The sequence below is a fragment of the Pituophis catenifer genome, unplaced genomic scaffold (genome assembly GCF_029215685.1).
Source record: "Pituophis catenifer annectens isolate HBS135680 unplaced genomic scaffold, rPitCat1.0.hap2 SCAF_1, whole genome shotgun sequence".
In the NCBI taxonomy this organism is placed as follows: domain Eukaryota; kingdom Metazoa; phylum Chordata; class Lepidosauria; order Squamata; family Colubridae; genus Pituophis; species Pituophis catenifer.
The window spans coordinates 103187848-103206386 of record NW_027256881.1 but is presented as its reverse complement, the minus strand read 5'-3'; positions in this window follow the sequence as shown (position 1 = coordinate 103206386).

The following is an 18539-nucleotide window of genomic DNA, read 5'->3' as shown; positions in this document are numbered from 1 at the left end:
TTTTGTGCAGCAAGCCCCCCTCTTCCTCCTCCTCCTCCGCAGCTCTAACATGGGTTTTTAATTCACAAGGAAGGAAGAGAAACCCTCTCCATCCCACCCGAGGACCAATTAGATTTTCTTGCCGCTCGTGGCAGGAATCCAGCCTTTGCGTGGGAGAGAGTTTCTTCCCGCTGGCCCGGGGGCCCTTGCGGGAGATGCAACCATTGCAGTGGGGATAAGAAGGCCAGCGCTGCCAGCGCTAAGAGGGGCTCTTCATTTTCTTCCTTCTCCCACCACTGCCGCTGGAGCCAAGACTGCTGCTCTGCTGGGGGAAGAAAGAAAGAGGAAGGGAGAGACAGAGAGAAGAGTGACATGATGTCATGTTGGTCACGCCCACCTGGTCACATGACTGCCAGGCCATGCCCACCAAGCCACACCCACAGAACCGGTGGTGAAAATTTTTAGATTTCACCATTGCCCGGGACACTGTAACTGTCATAAATATGAATCACTTTCCAATTGTCTGAATTGTGATCATGTGACCATGGGGGTGCTGCAACAGTTGTGAATGTGAAAAATGGTGGTAAGTCACTTTTTCCAGTGCCATTGAAACTTCAAACAGTCACTAAACAAATGGTTGTAAGTCAGGGACTACCTATACAATATTTTCGGTTCTACTCAGAAATCTATTGCCAACTAAGTGAACAAGGCTCCCTCAGTTGCTAATTCAGCTATTTATATATAAGATCCATGCTCTTCCTGGCTTATTAAAGTTGTGCTTGGAAGACATGGAATTGGATCTGGGCAGTAGTTAACTTAGTGAAAAAGGACGTAGTTTCACCAGCTCTTAAAGAGATGGTGATTATTCTTCAAAGGAATATTGCTCAACCCAACCAAACTTGGCAGTTTTCACCCAGTTTCCAAATTTCCTTTCTTAGAGAAGATTGTGGAGAAAGTGGATAAGGTTAGGCTTAGGATAGGGTTAGGGAGCTGCAGAGGACCTTGGATGAAGGTGATTATCTAGACCTCTTTCAATCGGGTTTCAGGCCAGGGTTTGGGACTCAGATGGCATAGATCAGAGTTATGGGTGACCTCTGGCAGAAGTGGGATGGCAGTAGTGTATCCATCCTGGCTTTTCTTGATCTCTCAATGGCATTTGATACCATTGTTCATAGTATTTTTCTGGGCCTGCTCCAAGAGTTGGGATGTGGGGATGGATGGCACCATGTTGTGCTGGTTTTCCTGCTTCTTCAGAGCTCATTTTCAGTTGGTGTTGATAGGGAGGGGGTGATCCAGATTGTGGTCCCTACTTTGTGGAATGCCTCAGGGCAGTTCTCTCTCCTCTCCTATTTAGCATCTACATTGGGTGAGGTGTTCTGTTGGACCTGGGTGAGATATCATCAATATGCGGATGACACCCAGCATTGTATCTCTACTTCAGGCCCTTTGTTGTAGATGTTTCTATCCCAGTGTCTGGAGGTTATTCGGTTCTGAATGGGGCAAAACAGACTCCAACTCAATCCTAGCAAGCTAGAGTGGCTGTGGGTATTTGGGATCTTCTGTTATTCCATTTCTAGTTCTGGATGAGGTGGTACTAAGATGGGCTTTTTCTGCTATAGCTCCTGCCTTACGGAATATTCTCCCCTTAGAGAATTAGAATGGCCCCAACCCAGTTGGCCTTTTGCAAAGCTTTAAAAAATTGTCTATGTACCCAGGTCTGGGGCTCGGAATGTGTTAAAAGGCCCCAGTTTAGCTGATTAATCATCATGGCTCTTTGTACTTACCGATATTTATTTTGTGGATGTTTTTATTATTTTACTGTTTTAATTTTTTTATATAAATTTAGAATTCTAAGCCTCCAAGTCACTTGGAGTTCATTTGGGCGGCTATACAAATAAATAAATAAATAAATAAATATTAAATGAATAAATAAATATTAGCCTCAATGGCATCTCATGCTGCTGAAAGCCCTAATATGTTCAGGAGAGCCACATTCACTCCATTCAGGTAGAGTAACTAAAGTTTTAGGTCCTGAAAGCCATTGGTAGCATACAATGGGAAAAGGTTGATGTTGGCTATTCTTTGTTCTCACCTGCCTTGTCAATATCAGTGGGATTAGTTGCTGGCATGAAACCAACACAAACTTGTATGATGGGAGGAAACACATTCACAGGGGAAGTAGATGAGGCCTATCCTTAAACGGCACAATAAGAACCAACCAACTGACATTATGGCATATTGCATGCATATTTTAACAGATTAACAGAGTTGGAAGGCGCTCCATGGCATAGGACCTGGGTACCTTCGAGACCGACTTCTGCCACCAATAGCCTCCCACCGGCCAGTCCGCTCCCAGACAGAGGGTCTCCTCAGGGTGCCATCAGCCAAGTTATGTCGGCTGGTGACACCCAGGGGGAGGGCCTTCTCTGTGTGAGCCCCTGCCCTGTGGAATTAACTGTCCCCGGAAATGCGTAAGATCTCCGACCGCCGTGTATTTCGTTGTGCCCTCAAGACTCTGCTGTTCCGCCAGGCTGGACTATCAATGTAATGATTTTAAATTAGGTGTTTTAAATTTGGGGGGTTTTAAATTTGAGCCGAAACTATTTAAATAATTTTAATTATTTTTAATTGATGTTTGTCTTTGTGCTTTTAATAGGCTGTACACCGCCCTGAGTCCTCCGGGAGAAGGGCGGTATAGAAATAAAATTATAATAATCTTGTAGGTCTTCTAATCCAATCCCCTGCCCAAGCAGGAGACCCTACACCATTTCTGACAGATGGCAGTCCAGTCTCTTCTTGAAAGCTTCCAGTGATGAAGCTTCCATAACTTCTGAAGGCAAGCTGTTCCATTGGTTGATGCAGTGGTGAAATCCAATTTTTTTTTTTACTACCGGTTCTGTGGGTGTGGCTTGGTGGGCGGATGCTTGGAGAAGGATGCTGCAAAATCTCCATTTCCACCCCACTCCAGGGGAAGGATACTGCAAAATCCCCATTCCCTCCCCATTTCTGGGGGAAGGATATTGCAAAATCTCCATTCCCATCCCGGGGCCAGCCAGAGGTGGTATTTGCTGGTTCTCCGAACTACTCAAAATTTCCACTACCGGTTCTCCCGAACCTGCTGGATTTCACCCCTGGGTTGATGGCTGTAACAATTTACTCCGTGAAGCATAGTTAGACGCTGGAGATTTCAGTCGAGGTGTGGCTGTCTGCACAGAAATCGTCACATTTAACCATAGCGATCCCTAGTCTCAAGACAAATTCTGGTTCAGCAGATGCAAGGCTGCGCGAGTTGCGGGTCCAACCACAACAATTGCCGGTAACTGTTGTGGGGCGGGTTCAAACCGTGCTGCAAGCCAGAAGACCGGAGAGAGGAGCGAGGGCGTGCGGGTTTTTTTTTCCCGGCAAGGAATGGGTGGGTGGGTGTGAAAATATCCAAATTCACTGGAGTTTGTTCAATCGTCTCCAACCTTCTGGATTCTCGCCCTGACACACTGACGGTTGTTTTTTGTTTGTTTGTTTTTTGCGCCCCGCACTCTTGAGGCTTCACGCTTCGGTACGCGGGGCGAACAGGGGTTAAAAAAGCAGCCTTCGAGGAGGCGTGGTCTGGGAAAAGAAAAGGAAAGAAAAGAAAAAAAAAAAAGAAGAAGAAGCCGAGAAGATGCGCGGAGAATCCCGGCCAAGCAGCCGGCATCGGAGGAGGCCTCATCCCCAGCCGGGGCCAGTGTGGCGCGCGGCCGAGAGACCTTATTAAGCAGGTGTTGCTGAAGCGGGGTGGCTCGGCTGCTGCAAGCGCCCCCCCCTCCCCACTGCCGCGGCTCTGCTGAAGCTTCCCCGTCGGTCTGTCAAGGCCAGCCGAGCTTTCTTCCCACCCTCTTATCTGCTCATCCTTCCGCCCATCGCCGCCGCCGCCCCCTTCTCTTCTCTACAGTATTTTATTTTATTTTATTTTATTTTTTGCTCCCTTTCTGGCAAGCCCTGAGCCTGCTCGGCCTTGGAGTGACCATGGCGCGCGCGAGGTAAGTAGAGTAAATAGCCTTTCCCGCGCGGCCCAAGGGAGGAGCGAGGGCTGGGGGGGGGGGCGCTCAAAGCGTGCTGCACTGCAGCCAGAAGACCCGGGCAAAGGGGCCGAAAGGCGTGTGCTATTTTCCTGGCAAAAGGGGGGTGGGAGGGGAGAGAGAGAGAGAAAAAATTGCCGGTGGTCTACTTCCGGGTGTGCACCTTTATTTCCCTCCCTCCTTGCCAGGCTGGAAACAGACGGTCGAATCTCTCCTTTTGGTCGCCTTTCACGGCAGGGGAAGTTTTCCTTTCTTCAGCCTTTTTTTTTTTTTTTTTAAGCCGAGCTTTTTAGGCTTTTCAAAGGCGTGTTGCGCCAAGGTTGGAACCTGATCGGTCCTTCCTTCCGCAGTGCGGCCGCCAGGGGGCGCCGTGTCCGTCGTTCTTGTTCCTTCGCCTTGATCCGCGTGTGCAGTTTCTGCTTTAACGTGGGAAAAGCCGGCGAAGGGATAAGGCTACGGTGATGGGAGGAGGGGTGTGCATGAAGGAGGGAAGGGTGTTCAAGGAAAGGCCACGCAAAGCTTGGAGGAGAGAAAGCGCGAGGAAACTGGAGCTTAAAGGGCCACGTACGTGAGAAGCCCGAGGCGAGAAGTGAAGGGACGCATAGTTTACATTATTTGCTATGCGAAGGCGCGAGGGTTGCACTGATGGAGAATGCAAAGGATGGAGTCAGTCTTTCGTTAAAGAGACTTTTATTTTTAAAAAAAAAAAGGCACCTCCTTTGGGGCTTCTAGGGGGGAAGAATGGGAAGGGGAAGCCTATCATTGTTTATGATATAAATCGGGGTCCTCTGAATGGGATTTTAAAACGTAAGTAATGGGACGCCATCTTGGACTATTTCATGTATTAAGAAAATGAACTCCCGAGATCTTGCTTGCTGCTTTTTAAATTTTTTTGCTCTTCCCCTGTCCAACACAAACATTTTTTTTTTATTTGCTCCCAAAGTTGCTATGCATGCCGTGGTTTGTTTCAGGCAGGTTATTTTGCAATAATACTATGTAGCGAGAAGTTAATTCTTTGCGAACCAATGTATCAAATGTTTTGGAATGAAAGGGAAAAATAAAGTACCTTAAGCATATACTGTAAACTCTGTCGTCTCTTTTGTAATAATGGCAGAAATCTAGTTAGATTAATTTGACAGTATCACTATAAGGTTCTAAAAATAAGAGTATGGTGGGATTCTGTGTATGATTTCTTTTAAACAGATAATTTTTTCCCCCTAGTTTACTGTATAGATAAATTCAAATTTATCCTGGAACACATTGTAGTGCATTAAGTAGTTGACTTTGTGTCTTTCTCAGTTGTGAACTTCCCAAAAGATTACTATTTTTATTTCTGGCCAATAAATTATTATAGGCAACAACTGTATTATATAACCTCAGAAAACAGAATGAAGCCAGAAGTGAATTATCTTAGTTTGGCTAATGATGTGTGAGACGAATATCCAGTATAGAGATATATTCTAAGGATCAATATATTCAGTTAAAATAATGGCACATAAGGGCACATGCTGCCTTCCAACTATTTTAACTATAGCTTAAAGGCAAAAATGCTTAATAAAACAAATATTGGCACTCTGATAACTATCAAATATCATTTTTGCCAAACGTATTATTTACTATAAATACTATTAGAAAAACTACACATACATGAAAATAAGTTCCATTGTTTAATCATCCTAAATGCTTTTTTAAAAAATTCTTTCCTCTGGAATACCAAATTATGGCTTTAGTATAGAGCAGGATTTATTAAATGAAAAGGAAGTTTTTTTCCCTTCAAAATTTAATAAATAAATGAATAAATATAATAAATAAAAATTATCATAATTCAACCAAGGCTACATACAAAAACTATCTGGTCATAAACTGGATCTCAAAACGCAATGTTCAAAATCCTTTTTTAAAAAATGATATTTTGAAATATGTCTAAGTATAAACTGAAGGAATAGGGAAGAACAATAATCCTTGTCAAAATCTACACTTCATTCTTTAGATGCTGATAAAAATTTCAATGCTGCCTCCCAATTAGAAAAATCTCTTGAACAGAAAAATGAATTGTAAATATTAACAGCAATATTTTTCAGTTATTTTATTCTAAATCATGTTATATTCCTTACTTTTTAAATTGCCTTAAAAGAAATTATTTTGATGGCTTGGATGTATACCAGAGGAACTTGTTGCTTACATCATTTATTTAAGGTTATAATACAGCTTCTGAAGTGATTTATAATACTCATTTCAAAGCTCACTGTCACAAACACTTGATGGAAGAAGTGACAGCTATATTAAAACTTTTCAAATAAATTCAGTGTTACAGTTTAGCTTTCCTTTATTCATAATTGCAGAGATATAGAAGCATATGTATTTGCATAATAGCTCCTCCTATGACAGGATGTATCTACAAAGTCGCTGGCCAAAGTGCTGAAACAAGACAGCCATCTTGATCATTATTATGTCCAATTGAAAACATTCTAAACTTCAGAAATGATATTTTCCAGTTAATCCCCTTTTTTATTTTTACATTTTCAACATTGTTTCATTTTTGTAAAAGGCAGATTTAGTTGCATGCCACATCGTATCTTGTACCTTGATGCTGAACAAAGTGCTAAAATCTCTTCTGATTTTAAATTAACTTGTAGAAATGGAAAGATTTAATTTATTTTGATACATCCAACCTAAATCCTCCTGTGAAAAGAGACTTCAGGCATGAACAATAACTTTTTGGATTCTGAGGTTTTGAAAGGCATCATGAAAGTTGATGCTGAGACTTCTAACCAAGGGTAAAGAGTTTGCATAAGACCTATATTAAAGTTTCAGGCAAATCACATACAAAATAATGTTGAAGAACTTAAAATATGGACGAGTAATTTTGTTTAATGGTGCTAATTAAATTTTAACAGTTTTAACAAAAATATTCTTTGAAAGCAACTCTGTACTAGTTCACTTTAATTTCCTACTTTGGTTTTGAACACAGGATTGCTTGACATCTTGTTTCTAAAAATAGAATAAATTGATCCTTGAATTTTTGGATTTTCAGATTAAAAGCAAAATGTGACAAACTGGGATAAAATCATACAGTTTATCATAAAGTAATTTTATTTTTGCCAAAACTAATTTGCAAAACAGTAATCTATAAATTTTAATGAAGAAATATGTTATATAATTTATAAAGGAGCCCAGTAAATGTATATATATATTTTCTAATAAGTATTAATATGTGATATAAAATTCATTTATATCATATATTAATTCATATATAAGTATTCTTTCCTATCATTTAAAGGAAAGAATACATACATACATACATACATACATACATACATACATACGCATTATTGTTTCAGCCAGGGCTTTTCCTATGTAAATCAAGAAAAACCCTGGCTGAAACAATAATGCACATATAGACCTACGAAAAAAGAACAGAATACATACATACATACATACATACATACATACATACATACATACATACATACATTGTTGGCTATTGTTACAAATTTTTTTATATGATTAGCATAGAATCTCCCAATTTATAAAATCAAAGGTGGAAATTCAATTCCCACACAAATGTAAGTTCCAAAATAAATCTGTAAATTTTTAAGTATTGTTTTGCTATAGATCAAAACGTGCATGCCTCTGAAAGCTGGTATTTTCCTTCAGCTCCCCCCCAAAAAATGTAGCAAACATTAATGGTTTTCAATCTGTCATTCTGTGCCATATATTAAGTTTTTAAATTAATTACATCTGAAAAAGTGCTAACATTTAATTTCCAGAGATGAAATTTTTACCAACAATTTCTTTATAGATTTGTGTGAAAATATTTTAATTCTGCAACTGCTTCATTAACTCAGGAAAAAAAATCACTATATGAGGTATCTTTTAAACTAACATTTTGGAGCGTGCATAGAGTAAAATTCATAAATTTTAGCTTCCTAAAAGCAAATTTTTACTTGCTTGCAGAAAATGAATAACTTAACATTGTGGACCTAATTTTAATCTTTCATTTTATATGAGAGTAGATAGAATTAAAGCCAAGAATCCTGCATTTATACAGTATATCTTTACATAAGTGTTATCACTATAACTAAAATATTACTACTGATTATGAATTTGGATTAATTTTCTCTTCAATAAAATATTAATGCTTGAAACATTAGATGAATACAAATATTCTATGGGATTGTTTTTGTAACTGAAAATGTAGGATAAATAAATTTCATATAATTTAACTTGAGTTTGTGTTTAAACTCCTTATTTTATATTTTTATTTGCTTTATTTATATTTCATATTTCTTAACCACCCATCTCCCTCAGACAGGTCCTTAGTAAGAAATGGTATAACAGAAGTTGGAATAAATCATTTACTTAAAAATATAATTCCTATCAAAAATGAAATATACCCTTTCTGATAAAATATAATTATTTTAATTATTACATCATGTAATTAACCTTTTCGATTCTGCATTGATTTGTACATTCATTCAGATAAATGCCTCTGAACTTACTATAAATATTTCAGCATTGCTTTAGGTTCTTTTAGGAAGCAAACTGAAAAGTCTACCTGCACTTAAACATTTTTTAATGTTTGTACATAATACATTTTGGTAGAAATGATGTAACTTGATACTGTCTCAAAGACATTTAGTATTTTAGACATAGATAATGAAAGACACAACAATGATTTACCAATCGATGTTAGTATAAAAATATACTAATATTAAAATCTAATCTTCTTAAACTTGGTCATTTTTTTTCTCTGAATTAGAAGAAAAATGTAGTTACATTTCTTTTGGAAACGAGATAAAAACTTAAATTCAATTAATAGAATATGTTATTAAATATTCTAAACAATCGTGAATGTGTATACTTCTCTCTCTCTGTGTGTGTGTGTGTGTGTGTGTTACATTACATTACATTACATTACATAACTTATGAGAAATTGTAGATAGTGGAATTAAATTTTTCCAGTTTAAATAGTGGAAAAATTGGAAATAAAGTACACTGCTCAAAAAAATAAAGGGAACACAAGCAGAAGACATCGGAGATCTGAATGAATGAAATAGCCTTATTAAATACTTTGTTCGTTACATACAGTAGTTTTGTGTTCCCTTTAGTTGTTTGAGCAGTGTATAAACTACTGTATGTAAAGAACAAAGTATTTAATAAGGCTATTTCATTCATTCAGATCTCCGATGTCTTCTGCTTGTGTTCCCTTTATTTTTTTGAGCAGTATATTTGATTATTATGTTCAGGTTAAAAGCATAAACTGCATTTTTGACTCTGGAAATAAAACCTCTCAACTGAGCAAGTAATACTTTGTTAAAGGAATATTCAATGCTTGCATTAACTGAAAACAGAGAACTATACATAGAATAACAAATATGAAGAGAAGCATTGTTTTTAGAAAACATTCTCCTGGCAGAAGTGACATGAATTTGAGTGACAATCATCACTACAATAGAAACAACTGTTTGGCCATTACTATGAAAAATTATTGGACATTTATTGAAATTAATGGTTATGGTGAATTGATATTTTTATCTATCTTAAATTCAAAATATAACTTCATTTAGATTAATCTGCTTTAATGACTTTGATACTTAACAACATAAAAAGAAGTAATCATACTCAGTTCTAACACATGCTAAAGCATACTATATTTATCTGAACAAGTAACACTAAAGCTTGCAATCTGGTTAAGCAGAAGTATGTTATAAAATCTATTTCATGAAAAATGTTAAGAATGTACATAATTCTTAATATTCCATCCTGCTATGCAAATCAAGTTAAATTTGGCACCATGGTGTATTAAATCTTTCATTTAGATAACTCAACTGCCTTGAAATGGAAAAAGCTAAAATATTATTTTATTTTTTAAAACAAATGCTAAAAACAAATTAAAATTTTAGTATCAATATCTGGCAATTGAGAACAATTCTAGATTAGTTCATTTAGTTTAGTTTTTTGTTTAAAAAATATAGAAAATATTAGACTGAATTTACTTGCTTGGGAAATATATTTCAACCAGTCTTAATATTTCACTGAATCTTATAAGAATTATTTTATTTATTTATTTTATTTGTTTAAATTTCTATACCGCCCTTCTCCAATATAGGACTCAGGGCGGTGAACAGCCAAAGTAAAAACAAGACATACATACAAAACATACAAAATCTAAAAAACTGATTAAAATAATTAAATATCTTGGCCATAATTAAAACTGTTCCAATTTAAAATTAATTTAAAATTTGACTCAAGCCATAATTATGTTAATTATGACAATAAAAAAGATAGTAATTGCTATAATGAAATATATTTTTAAGTAGGTGGCTTGACCATTTTACACAGAAGTGGGGGGAAACTAGACAAACAGAATATTGCTACATTATTTTATTTATACAAAGTTTTCAAATATTAGTGAACTTAAACATCTTATATTTTTCCACAATTCTGTTATTTATGTATCATTTTAGTTTATAATCTGTGTATGGTATGTGTTGATTTCACCATGTAATTTCAGTACATTTTTATTTTAATTGAATTTTAACAGCAATTTTCCATTTGTAATTGATATTTCAGGTAGCTAACAAATTTAAGCATAATTAAGACAGATTAAGGAATTATAATTGGAAATGTACTGGTATTTAAAATATCATATATTTTATATTGCTGAATGAAATGTTAGGACTGGACCCTCCAAACACCTCCAGAACGACTCAAGAATCTTCTAATTTTACAACTGCCTGTTGAGTATTGGAAGAATTTTATAATCAAGAATATTTTATTTACATTACCATGCCAGCCAGTGCAATTTGAATTAGCAAAGTCTTTAAACATAACCTTATTTGAGGTTATGCTTGACTGTTCAATATTATTCTTTGATGAAATAACCAGTTGAATAATACTGTGCTAAAGACAGTGTACACTTAATAGTGGAATAAAGCAAGTCATATACAGCACTATATGACAACTGCTTTATTTTGTGGAGCAGATAGACAGACATGCACATAGCAATGAAGTACATAGAGAAAAAGAGACAAAATGCGAAGAATATTTAATAAATGCCTTCTGAATATTTTCTTATTTTACTTCCTTCACTATTTATATACATTCTGCCATAGTTCAGCAAAATGATTAATATGTAGGCAGAACATGCTGCATTGTTTGCATTGCCCAATAATGCAGTCAGGATTTCGACTTCATTATTCTTCCTAGTCTGATCGTGCCTGTGGGAAAGGGTCAGTGGATTGTGCTGCAGTTCTTGTTCTCACAAGAGTCCTGCCTGCTCGCCTTTTTCTTCTTCCCCTCACCTTATTTTGCTAGCAATGGTATCAAGGCAGGCTAGTGTAATACCACACAAACACCAAATAAAACAAAGTGCTAGAATATTCCAAATGTTATTTTTATCTTTTTTCTAGTAACCTTGGTAGTATCTGCTCTAGGCCAAATTTTATAAATATCTGCTACTATTTGGGCAATTTTTGTCTCTTGATGTTTGGCTTCCTTTTAGGTATCAAAAGGTAAACTTTAACCTGCCAAATGAAACTGAGCTGTTTTGTGAGAAATAGGACCTAGTTTTGAATTATTCAGAACAGAATCTGAGTACTGCATATTTGCTTTGTCAATTATATAAGGGAAGAGATGCTGACCCTTTCAACTGCAATTTAATTATATTTTTCTTTGTATGTTCTTTCTAAAAAAGAAAATACTGATGCCTTGAAGAAATTCATTTTGTAACATTTTCCTTATTGAAATAAAGAAAATCTGTTTCTTTATAACTATTACACACTTGAAACATATCCCAGTATCATTGTCTACCTTCCTAATGATTATCTGTAGTTTTTCTCTTTTGTTTGTACTATTCAAGTTCAGTTTTGTTAAGTTTGGATGGAAAATTTCTGTATGTTACCATTGTTTAATTCAAGATAGAATTGTTGATTTATAAATTCAATCTATAATTTATAGAATATAAAGCCTAGTGGAAAGATTTACAAAATAATTAAACTTAGTTTCACACCATCTTCCATTTGCAGAGTAACCGAAATGGAAGCAGGTAACTGGGAGACACTTACCAGTGTCTCTACCCAGTGGTTTGTGAATGTCAAAATTTATTTGCTCAATTATTGATATATTGACATTTCTTAAATATTCAGGGCACAATAGGCAAATAATCCCCATTAGGTAATGGAGTAATAGAATTAACACATTAACTTCACCCAAATATTATTGCTTCTTATAAATCTCAAAAGACAGTTTGAATAGAAATACATGGATTTATTTATTACCTATGTCACCTGTCTAAAAAGTATGCTCCTATTGCATTTTGCTCATATTTGACCAAAGTGAATGCCACCCATTTCATGTTTATTTGTTGATCTGATTAAAATATTTGTAGCATGGTATGATTAGTAAATGATAAATTCAATAATCCAAAAAGATTTTCAGGTACTTCTGCAGTTTTTCAGTTATTTTCATTAAAAGGTGAACACATTCTCTGATGTTGCTTTGATGAGAGCCTCACCTATTATTAAATGTGTTGGTTGTAATGAGTTAGGTAAGCCTCAACCTGTTAAAAAGTTTATAGGTCACTTCATAGAGTAAAAGAGCTGGCATTTTACAGCCTTTCTAATGAGTTGTTAAACTAGAAAAGGGGGAATTAAAGAGAGTGCTCTGCTGGAATTAACATGGTAGTGACTGCAGCTCTCTGATTCCTAGGTCCTTCAGAAGACTATGAAATCCTTCTGGAAAGTTTCTTCCGATCCAGGTTAGTTCTTATTTCACCCCACCCTTTATCCATTCTGACTGTGTGCTTGTCTTAACTGTTTGTTATGAAGTTCAAATAGATAACAGTAGATGAACCATAGCTTCCCTAAGGAAGAAAGAAAACAAAAATACGATGCCTTAAGATTTGATTGTATCCTCCTTGAATTTTGAAGACATATGAAGCTGAAGATCCTTCCTGTGTAAGTGAAGGCTGTAAATTATGTAGCCTGGAATAATAATCTGGAACCTAATCATTGTTCCTGTTTGAGATGATTCCCATTTCTGCAAATTTCACTTTCCCCATGCACGTTAATTCTGTTCTAGGGCATTAGCAATCCTGCTAGAACATTATAGCAGTTGATTTTCCTACAAGTCAAATGTTAGGAGCACTTATTTTTTTCTATTTTGAGAAAGAAACTTTGATTCTCCTGTAGGACATTTGATATATGTAATGCAACATTAAATGAAACCTCCAGGGTTTTGTTGAACTATTTAAACACCTAAATGAAACAGGTTTTTTTATCTAGATAGTGTGCCCTATTCTTTTAAACTATGTAAATGTATTTGGAGAAGCCATCCAAGCAGTACAAGTTCCCATATTTACTCAGAAGGATGTTTACATCCAGCAGACTATCTCCCTTATTGGTCTTCTCTCTCTCCCCCCCTTCCCCCATGATCTGAGCATTTTGATCAAAGTTGAGCTATCAACTCTGTTGATGGTCTTGGCTGAAAAAGAACCCATCTTAGAGTTTGAATTCGTTCTATTCTTCTCTCTTCTCCATTCCAAGAGATGCATTTCTGGCTCAGCTGACTGAGCTTCGGGCTTCAAGGCTGCCCCTTGGTTGCTGAAGATGAACTTTCCTGCTCCCTGCAAGATGCCCTCTCCCGGACGTGGGAGGAGGGCGGCGAAGTTTCAGTGGCGCATGCGCCCTGAACGTCTGAAGGTGTGTTTCCCCCCCCCAAGATGTTATAAGAGAAGAATGAGCCCCCCCTCCCCGACACAATTGATGAAACGCGTTAAAATAAAGTAGCGCGTCACTTTATATGGCAAAATTTAAACACTGTAAAGATAGCCCCCTCCCTTTCCATCATCTGGCTCCTTTTCCAGGCAATGCGTTTCCGATTCTTTTGCTGCTTTTCCTTTCCACGTGGACCTACACTTCTCTTCGCAGGGAAAGGAACCGGAGCAATGCGGGGGGTGGGGTGGGGGAGACACCCCTGAGCACAAAGCCCGGAGCAAGAATTAAGAGGAGTAAGCCTCGACTCCTTACCCGGGACAACTCCGCCTGCCTCTATGGGGAGGCGCCCGTAACTGTCCAGACCGCCCTGTCGCTGACCTCCCTCGGTCCTTTTATTGCCGCCTCCTGCATACCGGTTCGCAGAATTCGACTTGGTCTCGCACACCTCTCTGTTCGCCACTGATTGGCTACTAATAGCTGAGAACCTCCACGCCGGGGCTGCCAAGGAGGAGACGGTGCCTGGGGAGAAATTTAAGATTTTCGGAGGTGTTTCCAGGTTTCCCCCATCCCTCCCTTCTTCTCCTCGGCGGGACTGTGAAATGAGTCTCCGTCATTTCGCTGAGCCAAGCGCCCCACGAAATCGGTCCGGGACTGCAGCCTGCTTGCCAGCCGCCCCGCGTGTCTCGCTCCCGAAGGAGCTTCTGCCCTCTTTGTCGCAAAAGCCACCGGTAGGAAGTGGCCGCAGGACACGGAGCCCCTTCTGATCGGCTTCCCTCTAGCTTCCCCAGGGTCCAAACGCCCAGGAGGTTTTTTTTTTTTCTTTTTCTTCCCCCGCAGCCTTTGGGAAGCCGACGGCTGTGGTTGCCCCTTTGCAAAACACTCGTCGAACTGGGCGAGTTTTCTGGCAAGGGAAGGTTTTACGATTTTTTTAAATTAAAAAAAAATGTTTACATTAATTATAGGGTTGGTTGGCACGATTTTTATTCGCTTTCTCCTCTTAACTGAATATATTTGCTGGGCAACAAGTTGCAGGGAATTCGGGGTGAGTTAGGACTAGTTGTGCCGGACTAGGATTAAGATTTCTGTTTGCAGAATCCATTGATTTTCTTCTTCCTTGAAGGTTTCAAGGCTTCTAAAACGAAGCGTTTCTTCCAGATCCTGTCCTAGAGAATGAATGAAATAATGGTTTTCATTTAAAATTTGCACGATGACCGTAGTTTTTTTAAAAAAATAGTCCGATGAGTAAATATGAATCGTAAATGAATCCTGCTTTTTTACCTAGATCCATACATTTAGGCAGGAGGCAGACTTTCCCATAGTTTTGCACCTTTCTTTAACGAGAAACGTAAGTGGGCGGAGAAAAAAGCATCAGCTGATTTACAAAGTTTCTCTGCCGCCCTTTCCTGTTCCTTCGCCGCCGCCTCCTCGCGATCCTGAAATTCGTCTTGGCCATGAAGGTTCCCAGGCTCAAAGGATGGCGGTAATTGGAGCCCTGAGTTTCCACAACGCTGGGCGCGCCCACTTACATTCATTTTGGTGGGTTCTCTCGTATACCAAAAACTTTTGGCCTGCCATTCAGTTTCCACGCAGCAACCCGATTACGGCTTCTTATTTCGTCTGCCTTCCTCTCCCCCTCCCCTCCCCCCCTAATCACAACAAGGATATCACACTTTTTCGAAATGAGATTTTAACACCAGTAATAGCCAAGGAAAAGAACAAGAGCCCACGCGTGTAACTTCCAACTTTTGCTGAAACGTCTCGCGGTTTAAATTAACAGAAATAGGAGTTGCGGGGAACATGTTAGGAATCTTTAGAAGACTGGCTCTGGAGGTCTTTACTTACTATCTAATCGCACCAAATTCGGGGATGCTGCTCCCCTTTTAGCAAGTAGGCAAAGACGCTCCCCTCTCTTCAGTCGTATGAAGGGGAACAGTCGCATCCGGAATTTCAGCGTAGTTCCTCGGTATTTATACTGAAGCGGGAGAAAAGGGGAAATGGTTGGAGAGAAGAAATGTCTTCATATCTGTCACACCCGATCCAATAACGGGTTGGTTTATGTCGTACTATAAGGAAATGTTCAAAACCATGGAAGAGTTACATAATGCTTTAGTTTTTTAAAAAAAACCAAAGGAGCATTGCGAGTGATCTACCTATTCCTAGAGGATCACGTGTTCTCCTAAGCCTCGCATTCACTTCGGTGGGGTTTCCAAGCAATCGGTAGTCCAAGCTGCAGGCGAACGTCGGATGAGGAAGATTATCATTTTGTCTTAAAATGTGTCTTACTAAGAGCCCGAAACTCCCTCCTTCCCCATCATTAAAAAACAATGAAACTGTGGACATAATTCAGCAAAAACTGTCCCGGGACTGAATAACGTATATCAACCGCTACTATATGAAACGCCTGCTTTTAAATCGAAGATTAGGACTAGCGTTAATAAAGTCGCACTTTCTCGTCACGCCCGCATTTTCCTTTTGAAATGTGCCTTGGCCATTTGCGAAACAGCCGAAAAAAATGGTCCTCTCTCGGTGTTTAAGGCGTCTTCTCTGGCCACCGTCCTAGAAAAGTGAGCTGTTTGCTTTTTCTGGATTAGAACCGCTGCCGCTACGCTCCGTTTCCGAAAAGAAGCTTTCCAAAGTCAGCAACAAAAGACACAAATACATCCACACGCCCCGCCCGTAAAAACTCCTCTTTATCAGCAAACAGGCTATGAAAACATTATAGATCACTTCAACAAGCCTTTTTTCGGTGTTACATATATTAGTTTGTGGATTAGTGAAGACAAAGAGGATGGGTGGATGGATGGATGGATGAGATAGATAGATAGATAGATAGATAGATAGATAGATAGATAGATAGATAGATAGATAGATAGATAGATAGATACGGACGGACGGCAGAAATATTGGAAGCCGCCGCTATTTGATTGGTGCCCAAAATAAAGATTCGACACGGAAGCTGCAGATTACAATGACAGTGGGGAGGGGGAAGGGGGGTAGAGAAGATGCTCTTCTTAGTTAAGACTTCGTCTATTAACAAATAGTGAAAAGGGTCATTAATCCAGAAGAAAATCCAGATGAAAAAAAATGCAGACCCGGAGCAGGTATGTAAGGTTTCTCTGAAAGTCTAAGATTCTGTGACGACCCCAGACCCCTTCTTGTCAGAAGCCCCTGGAACTTGAAGGGCAGAGCCAAGTGCTTCTTCCCCTCCGCGATCTTTCCTGCTGCCGGCCCGTCCACATGAGGACCGTAAAACCCCAGGCGACCGCTAGATGGCAGCCAATAGTTACAAGCTTTCTGTATTTCTTCGCGACTCTTTAAATATCCTTCCATCTACCGATCCATTTATTCCTACTTCCCAAAAAAAAGTCTCCTCTCCCCCCCCCCCCTTTGGGACTTCTTCGGAACAGCAGGTGCGGCTGTCGCCGTCGGAAAAAAAAATGTTACAATAACCCGAGCGGCAAGAGTGCAGCAGAAATCTTGAATCTGGGGTGGCTTTTGGAGTACGGACCCTTCTCCCCTCCCCAACCTTTCCCTGCCCAACTTTCGCGCCCTTGCGGTCACACCAAAACCCGGCGAACCGTTGTTTCGCAAATCGAACTTTCGCCCGGATTGCGAAACTTTCGCTTGAAATGTGCGCTTTGCCTGGGAAGCAGAACGCAAGGGGGTGGGGGTCGTCGGTATAACTAAACCTTCACGCCTGGATCGCCGACTTTTTGAAGGAAGAGAGAACTGCCTTCCTCGCATCGTTCAGATCCGCAAGTCAGGGCAGCGCTTTTGAGGTATTGACTTTGTCGCCCCTTTCCTGCACGCACGTTCTGAATTTGGGGCGGGGAGAGGGACCGCGCTGTTTTGCAGGAAATGAATAGATGCGCCGAAAAACATCTGACGCTCTTCGTTAGACCGTTGGCCCCGACCTTAATTCTGCTAATACTAGAGGCTTTCAAATTTCAAGGCTGGTGGGCAGTCATTTGAAAACCCGCGTTTTTTAAATACTGTACAACCGCCTGCAGCCTGTTCTTCCCTAGCGACTTTCATATATGACAACGCCTTCAATACTGTAATTGCTTTATGGCATTCCTCCACTTCAAAAAAAAATCATTTAAGTCAAGCCTCTGCAAAACGCAATAATATGCTCTGAACCAAACGTCACATACCTTTTGAACCGGAGGGAGCTAGCGGGTTCTTTCTGCTTTAAGACATTCACCTACCTACCCCGTCGACGGAGGCATTGCGTTTCTAACGTCCTCCCTCCGTATAAATTCTTATGGACAGGTGTATTATGCACACACGCTTCCGATTTTTGGCCAGCTTTTTCTCCATAGTGAGTGTTCTTTTAGACTTGTAACAGAAAGACTACAGTACAGAATGCAACTTGACATTGTATAAACTTCAGTTGCTAAGGAATACTGTACTTTGTGTTATGATAAGGATGCTTTTCTCACGTTTGTCTCGGCTTTTTAGAGGTCGAGGGAAAATCTGCACAAAGTCGCGCGCGGAACTGATTACCCCTACTAGGTGAATGGATAAGGCAAAATCTCAAAGAGGGATCCAGGCATGCAGCCTCCCGCAATGTGAGGAATCAAACTTTACATGGGGTGAGGGCTTTAAAGCAAAATGTTTCTTCGTTCTGAAAAGATGGAAGCCAAATACTTTCTTCGTTGCACAAGGTTCAGGCAGCCATGGTTCCTTAAACCGAAAACTGCCCGACCTGCAGCAAGAAACATTTGGGCGGATTACATCCCCCAAACTATGTTCCATCAGCCGGTTAATTTTTTTAGTTCTCCCA